Source organism: Schistocerca americana, chromosome 5 (assembly GCF_021461395.2).
Source record: "Schistocerca americana isolate TAMUIC-IGC-003095 chromosome 5, iqSchAmer2.1, whole genome shotgun sequence".
NCBI lineage: Eukaryota > Metazoa > Arthropoda > Insecta > Orthoptera > Acrididae > Schistocerca > Schistocerca americana.
The window spans coordinates 209,297,211-209,321,857 of record NC_060123.1 but is presented as its reverse complement, the minus strand read 5'-3'; positions in this window follow the sequence as shown (position 1 = coordinate 209,321,857).

Sequence of the window (24,647 nt, the reverse complement as noted above, 5' to 3'; positions counted from 1 at the left end):
CTCGGCAAAATAAGAGCGTATTTTGTCAGTGAACCATCGCTAGCAAAGTCGATTGTACAACTGGGGCGAGTGCTAGGAAGTCTCTCTAGACTTGCCGTGTGGCGGCGCTCGGTCTGCAATCACTGATGCTGGCGACACGCGGGTCCGACGTATACTAACGGACTGTGGTCGATTTAAAGGCCACCACCTAGCAAGTGTGGTGTCTGGCGGTGACACCACACTAAGCACTATGGGACTTAACATCTGAGGTCATCAGTCCCCTGGACTTAGAACTATTTAAACCTAACTAACCTAAGGACATCACACACATCCACGCCCGAGGCAGGATACGAACCTGCGACCGTAGAAGGAGCGCGGTTCCGGACTGAAGCGCCTAGAACCGCTCGGCCACAACGGCCGGCAGTGGCAATCCAACGAGCGACTAATGATAATCTTGGTGAGGCTACCTGACATCCAACAAAACAAATGCAAGATGTAAAATTACGTCAAAGCTGGAACCGGCAGTCTGAGATCCGCCCACAGAATACTGTGCTTAGAGCTCCCGGAACAAGAAGGAATGACTACCACTAAGGTAGAGGAACGCCACGCAAACTACAATCGAGAAGCTCTCAAACTTACACGCCTCCCCGGACAGCGGCGGCAAGGTGAGGAAATGTACACTGCCGCTACATACACTAACACCCAGGGCATGTAACTGGGGCGTTAGCGGCCACAAAAGACAGAAAAATACAGTTGGTTGAACTTAACAATGTAAGAAGCTGAAAATAGTAAATAGTAATTAGAAGCTCTGGAAGGTTAATCAGATCTGTATTCCCCAGGTACTCCACTCACTGCTTTTGGCCTCGGCGACACTACGAGCAGCAACACGAACCCAAGTCAGTGGAGAATCTGGAGACTTCACAATGGTAGAGGTTTATCTACGTGAACTGCAGTGCACTCAACTTGAACATGCACGATCCTGTTTCGACGAGGTCGTGCACCCTCGTGACCACTGCCCTTCCAACCGGCTGTCCATACACGCCGCCAGTGGTCCCAGCGTGTTGTCGGTCTGCGCGGACCTCGCTGCCCCTGCGTCCCCAACCGAACTCCACACTCACACCACACGGAAGAAGTACGAGGTCGCCCCAAAGATAGGGCAGCAGAACTACATATCGATAAGCGCCGCTGCTGCCACTATCGGACAGGCAACGCTTATGACACCGAGTGGCGCCAGTGAACACGAGAAGACAAACAACGTAATCATGCCAACTAAACGTTCCGGTCTGGAAGAAACCTACACACGGCACCAACGCGAGCCGCAGCACGGCTTAGGTCTCATGAAGAACAAGAACTGGAGAAATTCACTTTTCACTTAAATTTTTGACATGAGAACATGAAGCTTGCAATGGAGATAGAGAAGGATAGGGCTTAGGCTTTCTAGACGTGCTAGTACCCCTTAAGAATGATGGATCATTAGGACATTCGGTGTATAGAAAATCTACGCACACAGAGCTATGCTTCCAGGCGTCCAGCGTCCACCACTCTGCCCAAACCGCCGGTGCTCTTCATAGTAAACACATGGGGCTCACGTAATAGCGGACGATGAAAACCTCCACGCAGAATTAGAACACTTGGAGAAGGTTTCCAATGAGAACGGCTACACTTCACGCCAAATAAGGAAGGCCACGCACAGCTATAATAACAAGCAACGCACTGAGGACACTGTTGATCAGTATAAATCAACTGCATTCCTTCCATATGCCAGGAATATGTGTTCTAAACAAGCAGACTGCTTAGGAAAAGTAAGATCAAGATTATCTTCCGTTCACCAGCGAAGAGCTTGGCCCTGGTAGGATCCGTTAAAGGCGAATTACAACCGAAAATAGCGGGCGTTTTCAAAATTCCCTGTGAGTGTACTGCTGCATATATAGGCAAGACGGCACGAACTGACCGGGAGCGTTGTAGAGAACACGAAACATACACCTGCCTTCAGCAACCGTCAAAAATCAGCAGTAGCAGAACACTGCATTTCCGTGGGACACCCAATGGGATACAATAGGACTAAAATTTTAGCCCTAGTTTCCAGTTCTTGGGATTTAGCATCGGTGCAAATACATCCAGCCGAGAATCTTATAAATCGTGACAACAGCTTTCAACTGGATAAAAATGGGAATCCTGTAATTTAAATCATCCAGTCACAGCGTAATCGACGGGGCCGTTAGATATTCAATGATAACATCATCTCCAGTTTCACTAACGAGGGCAGCACACTGAACTCGTCCGTCCCGCGTATGTCTTCAGCCGACGCATGCGCCGAAAGACGGCAGAACTACCCGCATGCGCGAACGTTATATCCAGTTACATCATCAACACATACCGCAGACCATTTCATTCGGCTGATTCGTGGTTCCTGAAGGAAGTTGTTCACAAGGTGGACGGTTTGCCCGTGCGATAGCGTCTCGAAGGGAGAAACCATGGCAAAAATACGGACTGCACAGGTGGAGGAACCCGCTGTAATAATGCATCGCCTACAAATCAGACGCCAGGGATGTGGAATGAGGGCCTGCACCCTTTGTCTAGGGGTATCTTCTTTGACTAGAAACCAACAACATTGGGTCCAGGCTCGGTTCCAGTCACTAGTTAAATTTTGAATGAAAGTCATCAGCAATGACGATCGAAGATTTCCGGAAAAAAGAGTCACCCTAATTCCGGCAACGATGGCGGAGCAGCGGACAGAATTTCAATGCACCCTCTTGCCCTTGGAGTGGGGAAACTGCGCCTAAAAGGCTGAAGAATTAGCAGTGATACACGGTATGGAGATGCAGAGGACAACGGAAACCACTGCATTGAACACACACACTGGTTCTGTGGCCAAAGACTGAAAACGTATCACGGTGATCTCTTGAAACGTCCCCTTTGAACAATTTATACACGACTGTCCTTAAGCTGATGCACAATATTTTTTTTAGCGCAACGCAATCTGACTTTCAAAAATCCCTACAAAAGAATGGCCCTGACTAACATTAAGCTATAAGTTTCACAAATCACTTACCTCACAAAAATCTTCGCTACTCAAGCTACTGCAATACAGCGAGTGCCACTACTGCCAGCTAAATAAAAGATTCAAACTACTGAAGGCACTAACTACTGATAGGGATAGTTAGCAAAATGAAAGATATTAATAGAGAACAAACAATGTATTTACCTTAATATCATCAAAAGTCATAATATATATAGCAGTTCATCACAAATTACAAAACTCCGCCATCTCTCTCCCCACATCCACCACTGCTGGCGGCTCACCTCCAACTGCGCAACGCTACGTGCTGTTCACATCCAGCTGCCGCTGCCCAACACTACAATGGCAGACAACAATGCAAACTAGCGACAGACTGCACACAGCACAGCCAGTGATTTTCATATTGAGCGCTACGTAACGTAGCCAATAAGAAAACATAAACAGCCTACTTACATAGAGAAAACATAAACAGCCTACTTACACTCTCCACTGATAGAAGATTCTTGATTAGTATCCCATTCGGATTCGGCGATGAGACCGCCAAGGTGGAAGTGAACATACGGAGAAATCTGAATAACCAAGGAAAGGGTGACAAGGTTGGAGAGAGTGGAATATAACACCACTGAGTGTGGTAGAGAAACTAGAAAATCTGAGAAGTTACCCTACAAAGCCTCAGTCTAGATGCATTCTGTGTCAGCGAAGCAATATCGAATTAAGGTTTTCTGGGTAGCTGATTCCGGGTAATATCAACAGCAGCAGAAAATGGAGCAACGGGAGTAGCATTCGTTATGAATAGGAAAGTAAGACAGGGAATGAGAAATTGTGAATAGTATAGTGAAAAGTTTGTTCTCAGAATTCACAACAAAGCAACGCCAGTAGCCAAAGTTCAGGTATACATGCCGACGTCACATGAGAAGATGTAGAATACGAGGATACTGAATGAATATTTCAGTACGTAAACGGAGATGCTAATGTGTTACCCGCGCCAGACTGGAAGACTGTAGTGTGGGAATATGAGCCTGGTAGCAGAAAGGAGAGAGAAGAAAAGCCAATCGAGTCCTGCAATAATTTTCAAGTTGTAATACATAATATATTATTCGAAAATCAGCGGACGAGGAGGAATACTAGGAAACGTCCTGAAGAAACCAGAATTTTCCAGCCGGATTTCTTGTGGTCAGACACATTCCGTAATCACATAATGGATTGCAAGATGTAACTTCTAAGAAATATAGACTCCGATCACAATTTAGTAATTATGATGAGTAGACTGAAGCTTAGGAGATGCTTTCGCAATAATCAGTGTACAAAGAAGAGGAATATTGAACTACTGAGAAATGATTAGATGCGTTTGATATTCTCTAAAGCTGTAGGTACTGTAATAACGAGTATCACAGTAGTCAGTCCATTTGAACAGGAACGGACATCTCTAGAAGTGGCATATACGGAAATGGAAAAGACAAACATAGGGACAAGGAAGGTAACTGCGTAGAAACCTTGGGTAACACAAGAAATACTACACTTGATGCACAATGGAGAGAAATACAAATATGTTCAGGAAAAGACAGGAATCCAGCATTATAAGGCACTTAGAAATGAAAGAAATAAAAGATGCAGTTAGTCAAGCCAAAATGGCGACACGAAAAATGTGAAGAAATCGAAAATAAATTCTCGTCGGAAGAAGAACTGATTCAGCAACAGAAAAGTCGAAACAGCCTTCGGTGAGATTAAAAGCTAAAGCGTTAACCATTAAATGTACAATCAAAATGTTACGGTTAAGCGCAAAGTATAGCAGTGTTATTCAGTCAGTCATCAAATATATAAAAAATTTTGTGACTTTAAAAAGTTGTCATAATGTAACCGTGATATGCAAAGGCTATATAGAAAGTGTGATATTTGTGATGTTAGAGTGCTTTACTATTGTTTGTAACTTATGAAAAGAAATGTGTGCAACATTTGATGTACTAAATGATATTCTTTCATTGATTAATGAAATCAAAATGTTCATGTATGCAATTTTATATATTTGTGCAAGTTATCATTTGTACAAAGTACTACACGCTTAGAGACAATGTGTAGGATATGTTTTATATAGAGATTGAGTGCTCTTGTGCTGTACGGAAGCTACTGTCGGAAGCGTAAAAGGTGGCTTAGGTTTTTGCCGCGGTACCTGTAGAGCGAGTGGGAACGAAAGGGCACAGCCTGTAGGCAGCAGTGAAAGAGGCAACACTTGGGCGGAGCAGGCGATGCCTTTCCTGGAAACTGTTGCTCAAAAGCATAGGATAACGACTGTTGGATAGTTACGCCTTTGGTATAAGTTGTCGTGCTATGTTGTAGACGTTAAAACAACGCCAAGAAGAATCAATTAGTCCGTACTTCAAGGAACTTGTACGCCGTACCATGGACACTACTATCCGCCACACCAACGACTACAACCAACAGGTTACGAATTATATAATTAGGGCTGTATAAGCGTGAGTCATTAATTCAAAATTTCCCATTTTTGGAATAATTGTAGCGTTAAACACAAAATTTTGTTCACCCTGTTATTCATAATCATTCACCGGTATGGGGTCATCTCCTGGTGTTTGATTACTTTGAGTGAACCTCTTATAGAAACATTTGAAGTGTTTTAATCAGTATCTGCCAGCACTAATTTTCATCTTCGAATAAATGTCTGAAAATAATTCTTGTGGAATAACTGCTAAAATGCAGGTAAAAAGTACTGTACTATTTACATAGTAGAAGTGCTGAAGCGAAATTTTACTTATGGACCGAAGTAGATGTTTTCAGGCAAACGTAACTATTGTAATATTCTTACTCTCTATGTGATAATAAGTAAAGTGCAAGTGAGTAAATGAGTTTTGCTAAAAAGATTAACTTGTCATGCACAAATACAGAGGTTTTGGAAGTTTAAGTTTAAATTAAAGTCAAGATAAAATTCTTTCGTTATAAATGAAATTCATTAAAGTACAAATAAGTACGAAAATAAAATTGCTTATATGACTCAGTAACTCTGAAGTAATGTTGCATAAAAATATGGAAAGTAGAGTGATATCAGACTACCTTTGGCTTATGACAGATCATTTATTAAAAGATAGATGTAAACAAGTGTATTAAAAACTTAAATGCGTGTTATGCTATCAGAATATTTGAAAAGTGATACTTATTTGTGAACTTATGCTAGGGAACAGCAGGGAAGTTGGCCAAATTTATTTCTTTTGCTTTTCTGAAACTTCACCATTTCTTTGCCTAGACAGGCTAGTGACCGTAAGTCCACTAGACAAACAACTCAGTGAGTGTGGCGGAGAAAGGTCCTACATTCAGTGGTATCCAATTTTTACTGCGATTCTTTCTAACAGCCAGAAAACTATTGAGAAAAAAACTAATAGTCTTATTTCCATATCCATTAGTTATACATCACGGTCAAATCCTGTAAAAGGGGCGACATTTTACGAGAGTTCAGGAAAGCGGGCACGTTTATGACGTCTATACTACACGCACAATTCTGCGTACGATAGTGTTATAGGTGGCTTTCCCCTTGAGAGGACTATTTGTTTCGTTGGAATATAATGTTACAAGCGGAGAGAGCGGATAGGTGGAGAGAGTACACCGAGGACCTCTATAAGGGGGAGCACTCTTGTCCTGACGCTATAGAAGATGAAATGGGAGTCAATATGGAATCATACAGAATTGTCGTCAGAGTTTAATAGAGCTTTATAAGACCTGCGATCATGTGTGGCAGAAGGGACAAATAATATTCCTCCGGAATTATAAAATCACTGGGGTGAGTGACGACCAAACGACTGTTCGTATGCAGAATATATCAGATTGAAGCCATACCATCGGACTTTCGGAAAAATATCATCCACGCAGTCCCGCAGATAAGAAGGACAATTAAGTACGACAACTACCCCATCAGCTTAATGACTTGTGAATGCATGTTGCTGACGAGAGTAATATACAGAAGAATGGAAAAGGAAATTATCTGAGGGATAACGATCAGTTTAGCTTTCGCAAATGTGAAGGCACCAGAGATACAGATCTGAGGTAGACATGGCTGATGGAAGCAAGAAGTAAAGAAAATCCATGGCAGTTCATAGGATTTGTCGATCTGAAAAAATCGGTCGACAATATAAAATGGTGAAGGATATTCGAAATCTATGAAAACTACGAGTAAGCCGTAGGAAAAGAAACAAAATGTGAAATATGTACAAAAAGAATCTAGAATAGAAGATCAGGGACGAAGTGCTCGAGTTAAATGCGTATTAAGGCAAGTATATAGACTTTCGCCCTAATAAGATTCGTTGATGACGTTGCTACAGTCAGTGAAAATGAAGAAAACTTACAGGGCCTGTTAATGAAATGAACAGTAGAATGAGTACAGAATTTCTGTCAGCCGGTGTGGCCGAGCAGTTCTAGGCGCTGCAGTCTGGAACCCCGCGACCGCTACGGTCGCAGGTTCGAATCCTGCCTCGGGCACGGATGTGTGTGGTGTCCTTAGGTTAATTAGGTTTAAGTAGTTCTAAGCCTAGGGGACTGATGACCTCAGATGTTAAGTCGTACAGTGCTTAGAGCCATTTGAACTACACTCCTGGAAATTGAAAAAAGAACACATTGACACCGGTGTGTCAGACCCACCATACTTGCTCCGGACACTGCGAGAGGGCTGTGCAAGCAATGATCACACGCACGGCACAGCGGACACACCAGGAACCGCGGTGTTGGCCGTCGAATGGCGCTAGCTGCGCAGCATTTGTGCACCGCCGCCGTCAGTGTCAGCCAGTTTGCCGTGGCATACGGAGCTCCATCGCAGTCTTTAACACTGGTAGCATGCTGCGACAGCGTGGACGTGAACCGTATGTGCAGTTGACCGACTTTGAGCGAGGGCGTATAGTGGGCATGCGGGAGGCCGAGTGGACGTACCGCCGAATTGCTCAACACGTGGGGCGTGAGGTCTCCACAGTACATCGATGTTGTCGCCAGTGGTCGGCGGAAGGTGCACGTGCCCGTCGACCTGGGACCGGACCGCAGCGACGCACGGATGCACGCCAAGACCGTAGGATCCTACGCAGTGCCGTAGGGGACCGCACCGCCACTTCCCAGCAAATTAGGGACACTGTTGCTCCTGGGGTATCGGCGAGAACCATTCGCAAACGTCTCCATGAAGCTGGGCTACGGTCCCGCACACCGTTAGGCCGTCTTCCGCTCACGCGCCAACATCGTGCAGCCCGCCTCCAGTGGTGTCGCGACAGGCGTGAATGGAGGGACGAATGGAGACGTGTCGTCTTCAGCGATGAGAGTTGCTTCTGCCTTGGTGCCAATGATGGTCGTATGCGTGTTTGGCGCCGTGCAGGTGAGCGCCACAATCAGGACTGCATACGACCGAGGCACACAGGGCCAACACCCGGCATCGTGGTGTGGAGAGCGATCTCCTACACTGGCCGTACACCACTGGTGATCGTCGAGGGGACACTGAATAGTGCACGGTACATCCAAACCGTCATCGAACCCATCGTTCTACCATTCCTAGACCGGCAAGGGAACTTGCTGTTCCAACAGGACAATGCACGTCCGCATGTATCCCGTGCCACCCAACGTGCTCTAGAAGATGTAAGTCAACTACCCTGGCCAGCAAGATCTCCGGATCTGTCCCCCATTGAGCATGTTTGGGACTGGATGAAGCGTCGTCTCACGCGGTCTGCACGTCCTGCACGAACGCTGGTCCAACTGAGGCGCCAGGTGGAAATGGCATGGCAAGCCGTTCCACAGGACTACATCCAGCATCTCTACGATCGTCTCCATGGGAGAATAGCAGCCTGCATTGCTGCGAAAGGTGGATATACACTGTACTAGTGCCGACATTGTGCATGCTCTGTTGCCTGTGTCTATGTGCCTGTGGCTCTGTCAGTGTGATCATGTGATGTATCTGACCCCAGGAATGTGTCAATAAAGTTTCCCCTTCCTGGGACAATGAATTCACGGTGTTCTTATTTCAATTTCCAGGAGTGTATTTGAATAGAATTTCGACTGAAAGCAAATGGAAGAAAGACGAAAGTAATGAGAAGTAACGAAAATGAGATTAGCGATAAACTTATCAAAATAGATGACCACGAAGTAAATGGAGAAATTCTGCTACCCTGGAAGGAAAATATCCTCTGACGAATGAAGCAAGCAAGACATAAAAATTCGACCAGCACAGACAAAGAGTGCATTCATGGTCAAGAAATGTTTGCTAGTATCAACCATCTAGTTTAATTACACGGAGACATTTCTAAGAATGTACATATGGAACACAGTACTGTGTTGTACTTTAACTGTGGCAGCGTTGCTGGCGCAGCCATTCGAATTCCTGGCGCCACTGTCGTGTAATGTCCCTCTGGTTTGAGGCCACGAAGATCTTTGCTCGAGACTGTCGATGGAAGACGGGGAGCGTTGTGGCGTGGCGAGACGGGGAGAGTGGTAACGGAGCGAGGAGGGTGGCATGAGAGGACCGGCCGGCGAGTAAATAAGGCGAGCACTTGCGTAAGCGTCTTTGGCACGGAGTCCGGCGAGTCGTTTCTGGGTGTGTTATTTTATGAACCGTTGAATGGGTGGCTGACTTCGAGTGCCGTCTTCGCGTGCAGCCAGGCCAGCCAGCTCTGGAACGTGACACGCCAGTTTCGCTGTGCTGACTTCTGGCACCCTTTGGAACCAGCAAGCTTCTGCTTCAATTCGTGAACTCCAATTAAGTTTTGCCTTTTGAGGTCTTGGCTGTTATTATTGAAGCCTGTAATGTCAACGCCAATATTTTGTGTCACCACTGTATGCGACAGTGCTCGAGATTTATGAGATGATGAATATTTTTCCAGAAATGACTTTTAAGCCTTTATGCGAAGACTTATTGCTATATTTTGCCTTATTATATTATGAAATGTAAATAATTTCCAACAAAAATATGTTTCATTATTTTTGTATCCAGTTTCCTACAAAGAAAAACCATATGACGAAAGATAATACAGTACCACTAGGAGAATATATTGGCATAGTATTGTCTGTGAAACTTTCTCCTATTGTTCTCTACGATGTATGAAACGGCTGAGATCGAAGATAATCTGTGGTCTGTTCTTTTAAATACTGTAAAAAGTGGTCATAAGTAGTCAAAAGAAAAATATAATGTACAATTTTCTAAATGGAATTCTAGTATATGAACTTTTATTTGTAACTAGATAACAAACTATGAATGTTTTAAGTTTTATGTCCGCAGCAGTCCAGACTTTGCTTTGTCTGGCGCCATTACGTGACCGTATTGGTCGGCAATTTCAAACTGCATAAATAATCAGAAAATTTTTCTATCGATATTACAATATTTGAACTCCGAAGACAACAACCCACAGGAATTTATTATTTTTCCATTCTAACAGTGGAAATAACATATAGTAGAACAATCTTAGACTTTACATAAATGAAATAATTTCTGTGGCTGCTGCGTAAGATTAATGTTTCTCAGAGTAATTTCTCAGTGACTTTAAATAAAAATATTTTCAACACCAGTGTTACGGGAAGAGGTTGTGGTGTGATATATTAATTATTTGGTGCTTACATTTTAATATCATGTACTGAATTAGGAAAACAGCATTTAAGTATTTATTTTTAGTGATAAGGTATCACAAAATAATTCTTTATACTCGGGCTCAGCAGCACATAAATAAGAAGTATCAGATATTGTTTCTTTATTTGAAATAACACTGTTATTCTTGGTGCTACATTTTCATACGAGGTTAGACTAGATTAGTTTTTCGTTCCATAGATCCGTGCTGCCGGCCAGGGTGGCCGAGCGGCTCTAGGCGCTACAGTTTGGAGCCGCGCGGCCGCTACGGTCGCAGGTTCGAATCTTGCTTCGGACATGGATGTGTGTGATGTCCTTAGCTTAGTTAGGTTTTAAGTAGTTTGAAGTTCTGGGGGACTGATGACCTTAGAAGTTGAGTCCTATAGTGCACAGAGCCATTTTTTAGATCCGTGCTGAGGAGATCCTCATGGATGTCGAACATGCCAATTTTTTTTTCAAGCTGAAGTAACAATACTAATAGTATGAATATATACAATACATCATTTGTTTCTATTAAAAAATTCCTCAATGGACTAAAAGGAGTTGGCCACTAGTAAGTCTTTCAGGCTCCTTTTAAACTGATCTTCATTTGTAACTAAATTTTTTATGTTTGCTGGCAAATTTTTGAAGATGAGTGTTACTGAGTAGTGGACCCTTTTTTTAACTAAAGTAAGTGCTTCTAAGTCCTTGCAGATCATTTTTGTTCCTGGTATTGTATGTATGAACTGAGCTGTTAGTTGGAAAAAGAAATATATTATTTAGGCCAAATTTCATTAAGGAGTAAATATACTGAGAGGCAGTAGTTAGTATACCCACTTCTTTGAAGAGGTTTCTACAGGACATCCGTGAATTTACTCCACAAATAATACGTATTACGCGCTTTTGGACTCTGAAAACTTTTGTTTAACTTGAAGAGTTACCCCAAAATATTATACCACATGACATTATGGAATGAAAGTAGGCAAAGTATGCAAGCTTTTTCATTTTTATGTCGCCTATGTCTGCTAACACTCGAATTGCAAATACAGATTTGTTAATGCATTTCTGCAGTTCTGTGGTGTGCTCCTCCCAACTGAATTTATTATCAAGTGGTAATCCCAGGAATTTAGGACTGTCAACCTCTTCTATCTGCTCTTCTTCATACTTTATGCATAGGCTGGGTGGAAATCTCTTACAGGTTCTGAATTGCATGTAGTGAGTCTTTTCGAAGTTTAATGTCAGTGAGTTGGCTTTAAACCATTTATTAATATCCATGAAAATATCAATAGCAGATCTTTCTAGAACTACACTCAGCATACTATTTATTGCAATACTTGTGTCATCTGCAAACAAAACGAACTCTGCTTCTGGAAGTGTAACTGATGAGAGATCATTAATGTACACAAGGAAAACCAATGGCCTTAAGATGGATCCTTGTGGGACACCACATGTAATTTCTTCCAATTCTGATGATGACTGATGACTTAATTCCCTAGTCCCTTGCACAGATACACTTTGTTTCCTGTTAGCGAGGTACGACTTGAACAATTTTGCAGCACTGCCCGTGACACCATAGAATTCTAATTTGTTTAATAGGATGTTGTGGTTCACACAATCGAATGCCTTTGACAAATCACAGAAAATACCTGCTGCTTGTAACTTGTTATTTAATGAATTAAGTACATTTTCACTGTAGGTGTAAATAGCCTTCTCAATATCAGAACCCTTCAGAAATCCAAACTGTGTTCTTGATAATATGTTATTTGTGGTTAGATGGTTGAGAAGCTGCCTGTACATTACTTTTTCTAAAATTTTTGAGAATGCTGCAAAAGTGAAATCGGTCTGTAGTTTGATGGTATCTCTTTATCCCCTTTCTTGAATAGAGGCTGAACATCTGCATATTTTAGTCAGTCAGGAAATGCCACAGTTATAATTGACTGGTTACACAAGTAACTTAGAATTGTACTAAATGCTCAAGAACATGCCTTAATTAACTTTGTTGATATTTCATTGTAACCACTAGAATGCTTTGTTTTTAAAGATTTTATTATGGAAGTTATTTCTTTTGGTGAAGTGAGTGACATATTCATGTAACTGAAGCTATTTTTAAAGGCTAGTTTCAGATATACAAGGGCATTTTTAACTGATCCTGACAATCCCATTCTATCAGTAACGGATATGAAATACTTGTGAAATAGATTTGCTACACTATGCCCATCGGTTACTAATGTGTCATCTACCCTTAGTGCTCTTTGCTCCTGTTCCTTTCTGGTTCTACCAGTCTCCTCTTTCACTATATCCTATATTGTTTTTATTTTGTTCCCTGAAATTGCTCTCTTCTTCTCATAGTGCATTTGTTTAGATGTCTGAATTACTTTTAAAAAAATATTTTATGGTGTTCCTTGTATTTAGCTAAATCATCAGCATTGCAGCTATTCTTGGTCGAAAGATACATTTTCCTTTTTGTCTTACAGGAAATCTTTATTCCTTGTGTAATCCATGGTTTTATTATAGACTTCTGTTTAGTTTGAGTAACTTTTAGAGGAAAACAGTTCTCAAGCATGGTACTGACATTGTTCATGAATGTGTTATATTTTTCATTCATGTCATGAGCACTATAAACATCTTTCCAGTTCATATCTTTGAGCAGTTTTCTAAAACACTCAATTTTTGGTTGACTGACTACTCTCCTGTACTCAGATTTAGTAGTCTTGATACTCTGCTTAGAATTTACATCTAAAACAAGGAGCTGCATGTCATGATCTGATAGTCCATTTATAATAGGTTGTATGATATGATTTTGTTCCTTTGATTTGTCTATAAAAATGTTATCAATGGCTGTCCTTGAGGATTTAGTGATCCTCGTTGGAAAGTTTACAGTGTGAGTTAGATTGAAAGACAACTTTACTAACTGCAGTAAATGTTTACTGGAAGATTGCATTAGAAAATCTGTATTAAAGCCACCAGCAATGAAAATTTCTTTCTTTCTTCCTGTTAAATAACCCAAAAGAGCTTCTAGATGATTTATGAATATATTATAATTTCCTGCAGATGCTCGGTAAATAGTTACTATGATAGGATTTGTTATGGAACTCTGCTTCTGTTGCACATGCATCTAGATGCTGCTCTAAACAGAAATTATTAATGTCAATGTTCTTGAATTTATGGCAGTTTTTAATAAATGTGGCAACTCCTCCTCCATCCATACCTACTCTGCAGAAGTAGGAAGCTAGCTTAAATCCTGAAATGTCTAACATATCTATACCAGTGATCACTTGATGTTCTGAGAGGCATATTATGTCAATTTGGTTAGATGAATTCCTTTCATCAACACAAATGAGTAGTTCATCAACTTTATTTCTGAGTCCCGGAATGTTCTGGTGTAATAAAATAACTGATACTACCTACTGATGGGATTATAACTGCTTTGGCAAATAAGAACTGGCAGTTTCTCATTACTTTCTGTTAAACATTGTTTAAATGGAGGCTGTATGCTAAAATCTGACTCCTGTTCATCTGTTTTCGCAAACTGAGTGTTTGTGCCAATCTCTCTTAAGACTCTTTTCTTTCCCCCTCCCCTGTCCTAAAAAAGGCATCCCTCTGACACCTGTGACCACTGGTATTTTACCACTTGTGACAGTGTCCCCCCTTAAGTTTCCTGCAATCAACCCAGACAGTTTCCCCTTCCCTTTCCTATTGAGGAGAAAGCCATGCCTGGTGTAGTCCCACCTATCGATAGCATCCACAGGAATCAAACCAATATGGGACCCTATATCCGTCCTAAGCAGCCACTCCAAGTTTACCCTCCCTACAGAAGAGTTCAAATGAGGCCGATCATGGCGTCTCAACACAGACACAAATCCCACACTCATATTCTTCGTTGCTGATGCTATCATCACCAGGTCACTCTCTATGGGATATTCAGAGTCTCTGTCAATGCTATTTCCCGGACCACCCACTACATCCATGGCATCCTCCTTTGTGCTTGCATCAAGAACCTACATGCTCTGTTGCCTGACCCAGATCTGCACAAGGCTTGAAAAAGTTTGTGACCTGGTACTCTGGACCTAGGTTTTCCTGCAGTAGTTGGCCAACGCAATAACACGTACACACCACCACAACAGCTTTAAATAAAACCAAAACCCATTACAAGCTCCGCCTGTTTTCTGTTTAGTAATTTTACTTAACGCCAGCTGTTGTTATCGAAAGCCTGCCTGTTTTGCATTTGGTAATTTGCTTAACTGAAGCTCTTATTATTGAAGGCCTGTCTGTTCCCTTTTAAGAGCTACTTCATAATTTGGGATAGTTGAAACTTTGTTTAGCAAGACCTTCCTGTTTCTATTGACCTGTTATTGAGATCTGATATCTTACCCAATCTATGTTGTAATTACCTGAAATTGTGATTGTCAAGTGCCTAACGGTTTCTGAGATATTTATGTCAATAAAACAGTAACAGGAAATGACACATCATGGTACATAGGCCTAACCTTTCTCCTTACAGCATTTTCTATAATTGTTGGTTTCAACTTTTTTTGAAAATATAATAATTATTTATTTATAACAAAGGTCAAATTTAAAATTACAACCTCAGTAATAGTACAAAGAATTTTAAAAACAGACGACACCTAGAATTCTAGGCAGCCCATCAATAATAACAGCTTGAATTAAGTAAAATTACTAAATGCAAAATAGGTAGGCTTTCGATAATGAGAGCTTCTGTTGAAAAAAATTATCAAATGTAAAACTGGTAGACCTCCAGTAATAACAGCTTAAGTAAAATCACTAAATAGAAAACAAGCTGGACTTAAGTAAAATTTACCAAATGCAACAGGCAGGCTTTCAATGATAAGAGCTTCAGTTAAGCAAAATTACCAAAGCAAACAGGCAGGCTTTCAATACTGATAGCGTGAGTTAAGCAAAGTTACCAAACAGAAAACGAGCAGGTCTTCAATAATAACACCTAAGACCTCAAAATCCTAAACTTGAGCTCACAAATCGAAGTTGGAGTTTACCTGTTCCAATGGAATCTCAGAATTCAACACAGCGGAACTGGCTGTAACTCTCTTATCGGTGAGTCACGTCGCAGAGCTGGCTGGCCAACCTACGCACGAGGACGGCACTCGAAGACAGCCACGGATTCAAATCGGCCCACAAGTATGTCCAGCCGGGGCTGTGTAGATCTACGAGCTCCGCTCCAGATTCTGCCCATTTCATCGAGAGCAGACGGCCTGGAACATCCCTTAAGCTACAGTGAGCGTTGACTTGCTTTTGAGACCTTGTACTAAACACGACGTGATGCATGCAATGTTATGTAACCATTTACTGACTTGTTTTTGCCTATAGTACACACCTTATGTTTTTAATCGTAGTACCGAAGTGCTTGTCCCCTCCTGCTCCTACTCGCTTTCTTCATTCGGCCTACCCTTCAGTTTGCAGGAGCAGATCCACGCGCCGCCTTCCAGGCGGCATATGAAAGATAGTACATGGAATGAGATAGTTCTCGGAAGAATCGGCAAAGGAAAAAACACGTAGCAAATAATGACGAAAGGGAGGGACAGATGACTGGAACTGCGTTAAGACATCAAGAAATTACTTTCATGGTACTAGTAGGGTCCACATGTCATGAAAACTGTAGAGTGACAGAGGGTGGGGGAGGAGACTAGTGTTTAACGTCCCGTCGACAACGAGGTCATGAGAGACGGAGCGCAAGCTCGGGTGAGGGAAGGATGGGGAAGGAAATCGGCCGTGCCCTTTCAAAGGAACCATCCCGGCATTTGCCTGAAGCGATTTAGGGAAATCACGGAAAACCTAAATCAGGATGGCCGGAGACGGGATTGAACCGTCGTCCTCCCGAATGCGAGTCCAGTGTGCTAACCACTGCGCCACCTCGCTCGGTAATGTGACAGAGGGTGGAATATATAACATAATAGCTAAGGACATAAGGTGTTTGTGCTGTTCTGAGATGAATGGCACATGGAAGGTATTCGTGACAAATGCCATCAGACCACTGAGTGGGATAACTCGAAAAGAAAAAGAAATATTCTAGCTCAAACAACAACTGACGACCTTCCGGCTGAATGCGTTACTCTGTTCTTTGATGACCTTTACTTGTCTACGAAACCCTGCACTGACCAGTGACCAGCACTTGCAGCTCCCTTTCCCCTCTTTTTCGCCCCTCTTTTTCGCGCAGCGCAGTTTCTAGGAGACGACGTTGCTGCATACTGACTGGACTGACTTCTTCCCCCCCCCACCCATTCGCCTCCACAAAGGCAGCACGTTGTATTATTACTGCTACAAACTATACGTGTCGGAACTGCCATAAACTAGAGTTGTTAGCTGTTAGAGACCATTACGAGACAGAACTTCAGTGTTTTGTGTCTCATGTTAGCGGCTGATTGTTAGAAAGACTTGGGTGTGGTGTTCGCCAATTCGACGGTCTACTTCCCGTGCTGACAACCCGGTTACTGAAAAGTAACAATGTCCACAAGCTCTAAGCTAGGAATCTCTCTTCGAGGCATATTGACAAATTGAACAGCGTCCACAAACACGTTGTTCAATTCACCACTGTTTACGGAATGCGCTCTCCTGATGTGTTCTGAGAATGCAGGTTCGCTGACCTATGTTGCACAGTTAACATCTCATTTTGTGTGACCATAGAGCAATGAGGGAGAGATACGATAAAAAAACCACGAACTGTTTGGGTGATGATAGTGTTGAAACGGGTTTATATATGTACAAAATTTTCTTCCTCTTTCAAACGAAAGTAGTCTATACCGGTCTTTAGAGACAAAAATTCAATAAAATTGGAGCCCGTTGCAGTCAACGTCGGCATACATTTTGCTTGCATATTTTTTAAGGGAACTGGTTCCATTTGGTGGTTGTCCAGAGATTACTTCAAGTTGTCAGAAAGTACACCTGTAATACGACTGCTACCTTACACTCGTGTTTCTCATACGAAGAACAGAACCTGCCACCTCTCGTCTCGACCCCTTTTCCTTGCTTCAGTGCCTGCTGGGCGAGTTCCAGACTTACAGACCTGTCTCTGGTGGTATGCTGCTGGCTCAGTGCCCACTGTCAAGAGGCGAGGAGAGTGAGATCACGTACAAAGTGCATCCATTAATCTCTCCGTGTTCACTGACCCACCGGAGAGAACACGCTGATCGAAACAGCGCCCTTTCTGTAACACAGAAATAAAGTGAACTTACAGCAACGCAAGCCTAGAGCTCGCGCCTCCTCATATTGTCGGAAAAGTATTTCGCTGATGATTCTTGGCCACGATGTTAGCCGGCCGGTGTGGACGACTGGTTCTAGGCGCTTCAGTCTGGTACAGCGCGATAGCTACGGTCACAGGTTCGAATCCTGCCTCGGGCATGGGTGTGTGTGATATCCTTAGGTTAGTTAGGTTTAAGTAGTTGTAAGTTCCAGGGGACTGATGACCTCAGATGTTAAGTCCTATAGTGCTCAGAGCCATTTGAACCAGCTACGATGTTCATTCTCATTCCTCCAAAATCGCAGAAACAAATGCTTTAATATCAGTTTTCTACAGTTTGTAATAACTGTACTGTTCACAGAAGTTAGAACACGATGAGTACTTATGTGTGGTGAGAGTGAACAAAGGTGATTGACGTGTACAACGGATAAGGACAGTAGGGATGCAGAGAACGTAGTTGCTGCGCTCTTTGTGCAGTGAATGGAGATAGCAGCAGTTTTAAAACATTTTAGTCAAGCGCTGCTCCTAATGACTTGATGACCTTGCACACCTACTAAGGAATCGCCGAGGTTAACTAGCGCATGGCACCACTTAAATCTATCCAAAGTGAACGAATCATAATGAAGTAACTTATGGCCATTTTCCATCCAAGAATGTTGACTTCATAGTTTTACATAAATGAAATGTATTCGCCGTTGTGAATAAGGGCAACCATCACTTGTATAATGCAATGACGACAACGAAAATTTATGCCGGACCAGGACTCGATTCCGGATATTCAGCTACACGCGAGCAGTCGCCTGAATAGCTTTGTATCCGTCTGACTTACGACCAGACCTAAACATCCACATGTCGTCGTTCAAGCGGTACAGCTTGCACTCGTACATATTATGTAACGCTCGTACAGGAAGAGGCGATTTTAATTGAAAGTCGTTGCCTGGTGTCGGCGGATAAATACGATATTGCAGTGATATTGATGTTAAGAACAGTGCGATATAAGAAGCAAGCTTGTCCTTAGGAACACTGCATTATACACTACTGGCCATTAAAATTGCTACACCATGAAGAAATGTAGATGATAAACGAGTATTCATTCGACAAATATATTACACTGGAACTGACATATGATTACATTTTCACGCAATTTGGGTGCATAGATCCCGGAACAACCACCTCTGGCCGTAATAGATGTCTTGATACGCCTGGCCATTGAGTCAAACAGAGCTCGGATGGCGTGTACAGTACAGCTGCCCATGCAGCTTCAACACGATACCACAGTTCATCAAGAGTAGTGACTGGCGTATTTTGACGAGCCAGTTGCTCGGCCACCATTGACCAAATGGTTCAAATGGCTCTGAGCACTATGCGACTTCTGACGCCATCAGTCGCCTAGAACTTAGAACTAATTAAACCTAACTAACCTAAGGACATCACACACATCCATGCCCGAGGCAGGATTCGAACCTGCTACCGTAGCGGTCGCTCGCTTCCAGACTGTAGCCCCTAGAACCGCACGGCCACTCCGGCAGGCCCCATTGCCCAGATGTTTTCAGTTGGTGAGAGACCTGGAGAATGTGCTGGCCAGGGCAGCAGTCGAACATTTTCTGTATCCAGAAAGGTCCGTATAGGACCTGCAACGTGCGGTCGTGCGTTATCCTTCTGAAGTGTAGGGTTTCGCAGGGATCGAATGAAGGGCAGAGCCACGGGTCATAACACATCTGAAATGTAACGTCCACTGCTCAAAGTGCCGTCAATGGGAACAAGAGGTGACCGAGACGTGTAACCAATGGCACCCCATACCATCACGCCGGGTGATACGTCAGTATGGCGATGACGAATACATGCTTCCAATGTGCGTTCACCGCGATGTCGCCAAACACGGATGAAGTAAACAGAATCTGGATTCATCCGAAAAAATGACGTTTTACCATTCGTGCACCCAGGTTCGTCGTAGAGTACACCATCGCAGGCGCTCCTGTCTGTGATGCAGCGTCAGGGGTAACCGCAGCCATGGTCTCCGAGCTGATAGTCCATGTTGCTGTAAACATCATCGAACTGTTCGTGCAGATGGTTGTTGTCATGCAACCGTCCCCATCTGTTGACTCAGGGACCGAGATGTGGCTGCACGATCCGTTACAGCCATGCTGATAAGATTCCTGTCATCTCGACTGCTAGTGATACGAGGCCGTTGGGATCCAGCACGGCGTTCCGTATTACCCTCCCGAACCCACCGATTCCATATTCTGCTAACAGTCATTGGATCTCGAGCAACGCGAGCAGCAATGTCGCGATACGATAAGGCGCAATCGTGATAGGCTACAATCCGACCTTTATCAAAGTCGGAAACGCGATGGTACTCATTTGTCTTCCTTACACGAGGCATCACAACAACGTTTCACCAGGTAACGCCGGTCAACTGCTATTTGTGTATGAGAAATCGGCTGGAAACCTTCCTCAACATCAGTACGTTCTAGGTGTCATTTGCATATCACAGCATCTTCTTCCTGTCTGTTAAATTTCACGTCTGTAGCACGTGATCTTCGTGGTGTAGCAATTTTAATGGCCAGTAGTGTATTTCTGAACAATACAGGTAGTAAGTAGTACGTGTAATCTCTGATTTTAGAGCACATGTCCAGGAACTTGTTGTTCTTAGATCAGTGGTCGTCAAATTGCGGCCCTTGGACCGTATGTGTCCTGCGGTTCTCAGACGCATTTTATGATAATATCCTTCTAGCAGCTAAAGCCGAATCCAAAGTGTCATCTACTGTTAACAGCCCCTTTAGAGTGTGGTGTCCCTACTCAATAACAAACAAAAATACTTACATAGATAGTAATTTTAAGATGTGGTTAATTTTAAATGACGCTGATCAATTCGGTAGTGTTCTAACAGTAAGTAAAGATGACAGTTTACCTCAGGGACAGAGGGGTAATTTTCACAGCCATTTCAGTGTCAGAGGATATGGGAGTTGGAAGCTTTATCGTTTCTCTTCCAGTATTGAGAATGCATATGCGTGAGCGACTCACAACCACCAATTGCTACTGTATAAATTTCAAACGGATGTAACTCGGTTTCGTGAATTTGTATTACAGAGATGTTCATCTTCAAATATGTTACACGTATCTAGCACGAAACATGAAATTAAATTAAGGCTATTGTAATACAACGCAACGGATAGAAGAAGAACGTCACACAAAAATTTGGCGAATACTTGTGATAGAGTCTACATTGCATAATGCATCTAAATAAAAGCACAGTTACTGTTAAACGATAAATCATTCACTCACACAGACAGCAAAACAGCAACAATACAACAGGCAATTATAGCGTGATAAGTTTCGGGTCGCAGCAATCTCATTTAGAACAGTCCACACGAACCGTTCCGAATGGTGCCGCCTTTTTAAAGATCTGTACTTGTGGGCGGCAGCAAACTTATCACGTCCGTAGTATAGCTAGTCTAGGGGAGGGGGGGGGGGGGGGGCCTCACGATTTTTATCTAGGTTACGGCTCGGCTCGAGATGAAGATTGCATATCAATGAAAACAGCGGGTGTGGCTGAAGTAAGGTTCACTCCAAAGGATATTATATTATTAAATGAAAGCACAGAAAGGAAAATGGATCGCTCAATCCGGAGGCAGAATTTCAAGAAAAGTTGGGGACATAGTAGAAAATGGCATTTTCCTACAGTTGGTAAACGGGTGCCGGAAAAAACTATATATAATGTTGTACTATCAAGAACGTTGCATATCATTATAACGTAGAAATGGTACACAAGAATAATTTGTTTCGTCTTGGCCCTAGTTTGTGCAAACCACAACTGGCCAATGACTCTTTTGTGCAACCACCTTGTTTTGGCAGGACATTTTATAACAGTGTAGTAAAACTGTATTGTTTTGGAACATGGCTTTCTGCCCTGAGAAAGTTCTTTTGCGTTAGTCGGAGAAAGTAAGAGCAATGGGTGTCATGATTACCTTAAGCTTGTTTAAGTACCTCTTTCGTTATAAAGGAAATGAGCGAGAATGACTTTGTTGCTGTCAATGTTCTTCAAGGAATTAGGAAGTGTGACCCAAATTTGAAAATTAGTAACTGAATTGTTGAATATCAATGCAGATGATCCACATTCATTGTATCTGCATCTTATTCATAATGTCATTCCCCGTTGGAGAGGTCATCCCTGCTAAAAACAAAAGAGAAAATCAAGTTCAAGTTAACACCCTTATATCTGTTACGAGATTTCCTAGATTTGCATGTACGTAACCACTCTGCAATTCACACTTTAAGTGCCTGGTAAGGGTTCATCGAACCACTTTCACACTATCACTCTACCCCTTCGCTCTCTCACAACGCGCAGCATAAACCAACACTTCAGACCTTTCCGTGCGAGCTACGATTTCTCTTATTTTATTACAATGATCATTCCTCCATAAGTAGGTGTGTGTTAAAAAAAATATTTTCGCTCTCTGAAGAGAACGCTGGAAGTTGAAATTTTGCGAAAAGGTCTCGCCATAATGAAAAACTCCTTTGTTCTAATATTTGCCACCCCAAAACGCGAATCCTGGCCAAGACACTCTCTCCGCTGTTTTGTGATAACAGAGAAAATGAGGGACTTCTTGGATACGTGTAAATACTTTGACATGCATATCAAAGTATTTTATTCTGTGTGAACTGTTCAATTTATTTTTCTTCTGTTGAACTTTTTCTCTGTTACTGTTTCTTGAACTGTGTGAAAAGTCTTCTTATTTTTTTAATTTGGAAGTTAATTAAATAAATTCATTCTATTATTTCAGTACGTCAGTTAATATATACTGTCAATACTAACCATTATTTTTTCTCTTTAAAAGAAAAGCATATTTTCTTGGTCGCAACGTTATTCCACAATGTAGTTTTACAGGATATGCAATGGAGAGGTACACAAAAGTTAAGATAACTTTCTAAATATTGTAAAATATGCTAAGTACATGTTGCTGCTCTATACACATACGGTGTCAGTTGATCACACACAATAAAACATATAAAAATACCAAGGAAAAAACAATTACTTTTACTTCCTGAAGAACTAAGAAATTGTGGTATATAACCTTATTTGCTGGAGGTCTTCAAGATACTGTCTTAGTCGAAGCATGACAACAAAATATCTCGATTTAGGAAACTAACTTCACCTAAAACACGATGTTGTACATTTTAATTAATGGAAGTTTCAAAATGCTTTTCTTCGAGAAAATTCGTTTGTGACACGTACAGTTTGTTCTTCCCTAACCAAATGCAAGCATTTCACGTAAATAGCAACATTCTATTCAATTTTCATTTTGACATTTTAAAATATTTTTGCTTTTGTATCTCTTAGCCCTCCTATCCCTAAATCAAACCACTTCTGTCGACACATTATAAACATCATTTGTTTGTAAATAGAAAACGCCATCTTTGAGGGACTCAGACATATATTTTGAAGCACTCAGAATTCCATATAATTAGCTTAATGCGTAAATAAAAACAACATAAATTTTAATTTGAAATAAAACATTGCAGTCATAATATATCTCTTAGGTGACGCCATAACAATGATGTAATGCACGATCACAAAAAGTTGCATCAACTGAATGATCTGAGTATCGGCATAATGTACCAGCACTGACGGACAGTGACAAGGAGTAGTTGGTCTGACAGCAAATACACTCCTGGAAATTGAAATAAGAACACCGTGAATTCATTGTCCCAGGAAGGGGAAACGTTATTGACACATTCCTGGGGTCAGATACATCACATGATCACACTGACAGAACCACAGCCACATAGACACAGGCAACAGAGCATGCACAATGTCGGCACTAGTACAGTGTATATCCACCTTTCGCAGCAATGCAGGCTGCTATTCTCCCATGGAGACGATCGTAGAGATGCTGGATGTAGTCCCGTGGAACGGCTTGCCATGCCATTTCCACCTGGCGCCTCAGTTGGACCAGCGTTCGTGCTGGACGTGCAGACCGCGTGAGACGACGCTTCATCCAGTCCCAAACATGCTCAATGGGGGACAGATCCGGAGATCTTGCTGGCCAGGGTAGTTGACTTACACCTTCTAGAGCACGTTGGGTGGCACGGGATACATGCGGACGTGCATTGTCCTGTTGGAACAGCAAGTTCCCTTGCCGGTCTAGGAATGGTAGAACGATGGGTTCGATGACGGTTTGGATGTACCGTGCACTATTCAGTGTCCCCTCGACGATCACCAGTGGTGTACGGCCAGTGTAGGAGATCACTCCCCACACCATGATGCCGGGTGTTGGCCCTGTGTGCCTCGGTCGTATGCAGTCCTGATTGTGGCGCTCACCTGCACGGCGCCAAACACGCATACGACCATCATTGGCACCAAGGCAGAAGCGACTCTCATCGCTGAAGACGACACGTCTCCATTCGTCCCTCCATTCACGACTGTCGCGACACCACTGGAGGCGGGCTGCACGATGTTGGGGCGTGAGCGGAAGACGGCCTAACGGTGTGCGGGACCGTAGCCCAGCTTCATGGAGACGGTTGCGAATGGTCCTCGGCGATACCCCAGGAGCAACAGTGTCCCTAATTTGCTGGGAAGTGGCGGTGCGGTCCCCTACGGCACTGCGTAGGAATCTACGGTCTTGGCGTGCATCCGTGCGTCGCTGCGGTCCGGTCCCAGGTCGACGGGCACGTGCACCTTCCGCCGACCACTGGCGACAACATCGATGTACTGTGGAGACCTCACGCCCCACGTGTTGAGCAATTCGGCGGTACGTCCACCCGGCCTCCCGCATGCCCACTATACGCCCTCGCTCAAAGTCCGTCAACTGCACATACGGTTCACGTCCACGCTGTCGCGGCATGCTACCAGTGTTAAAGACTGCGATGGAGCT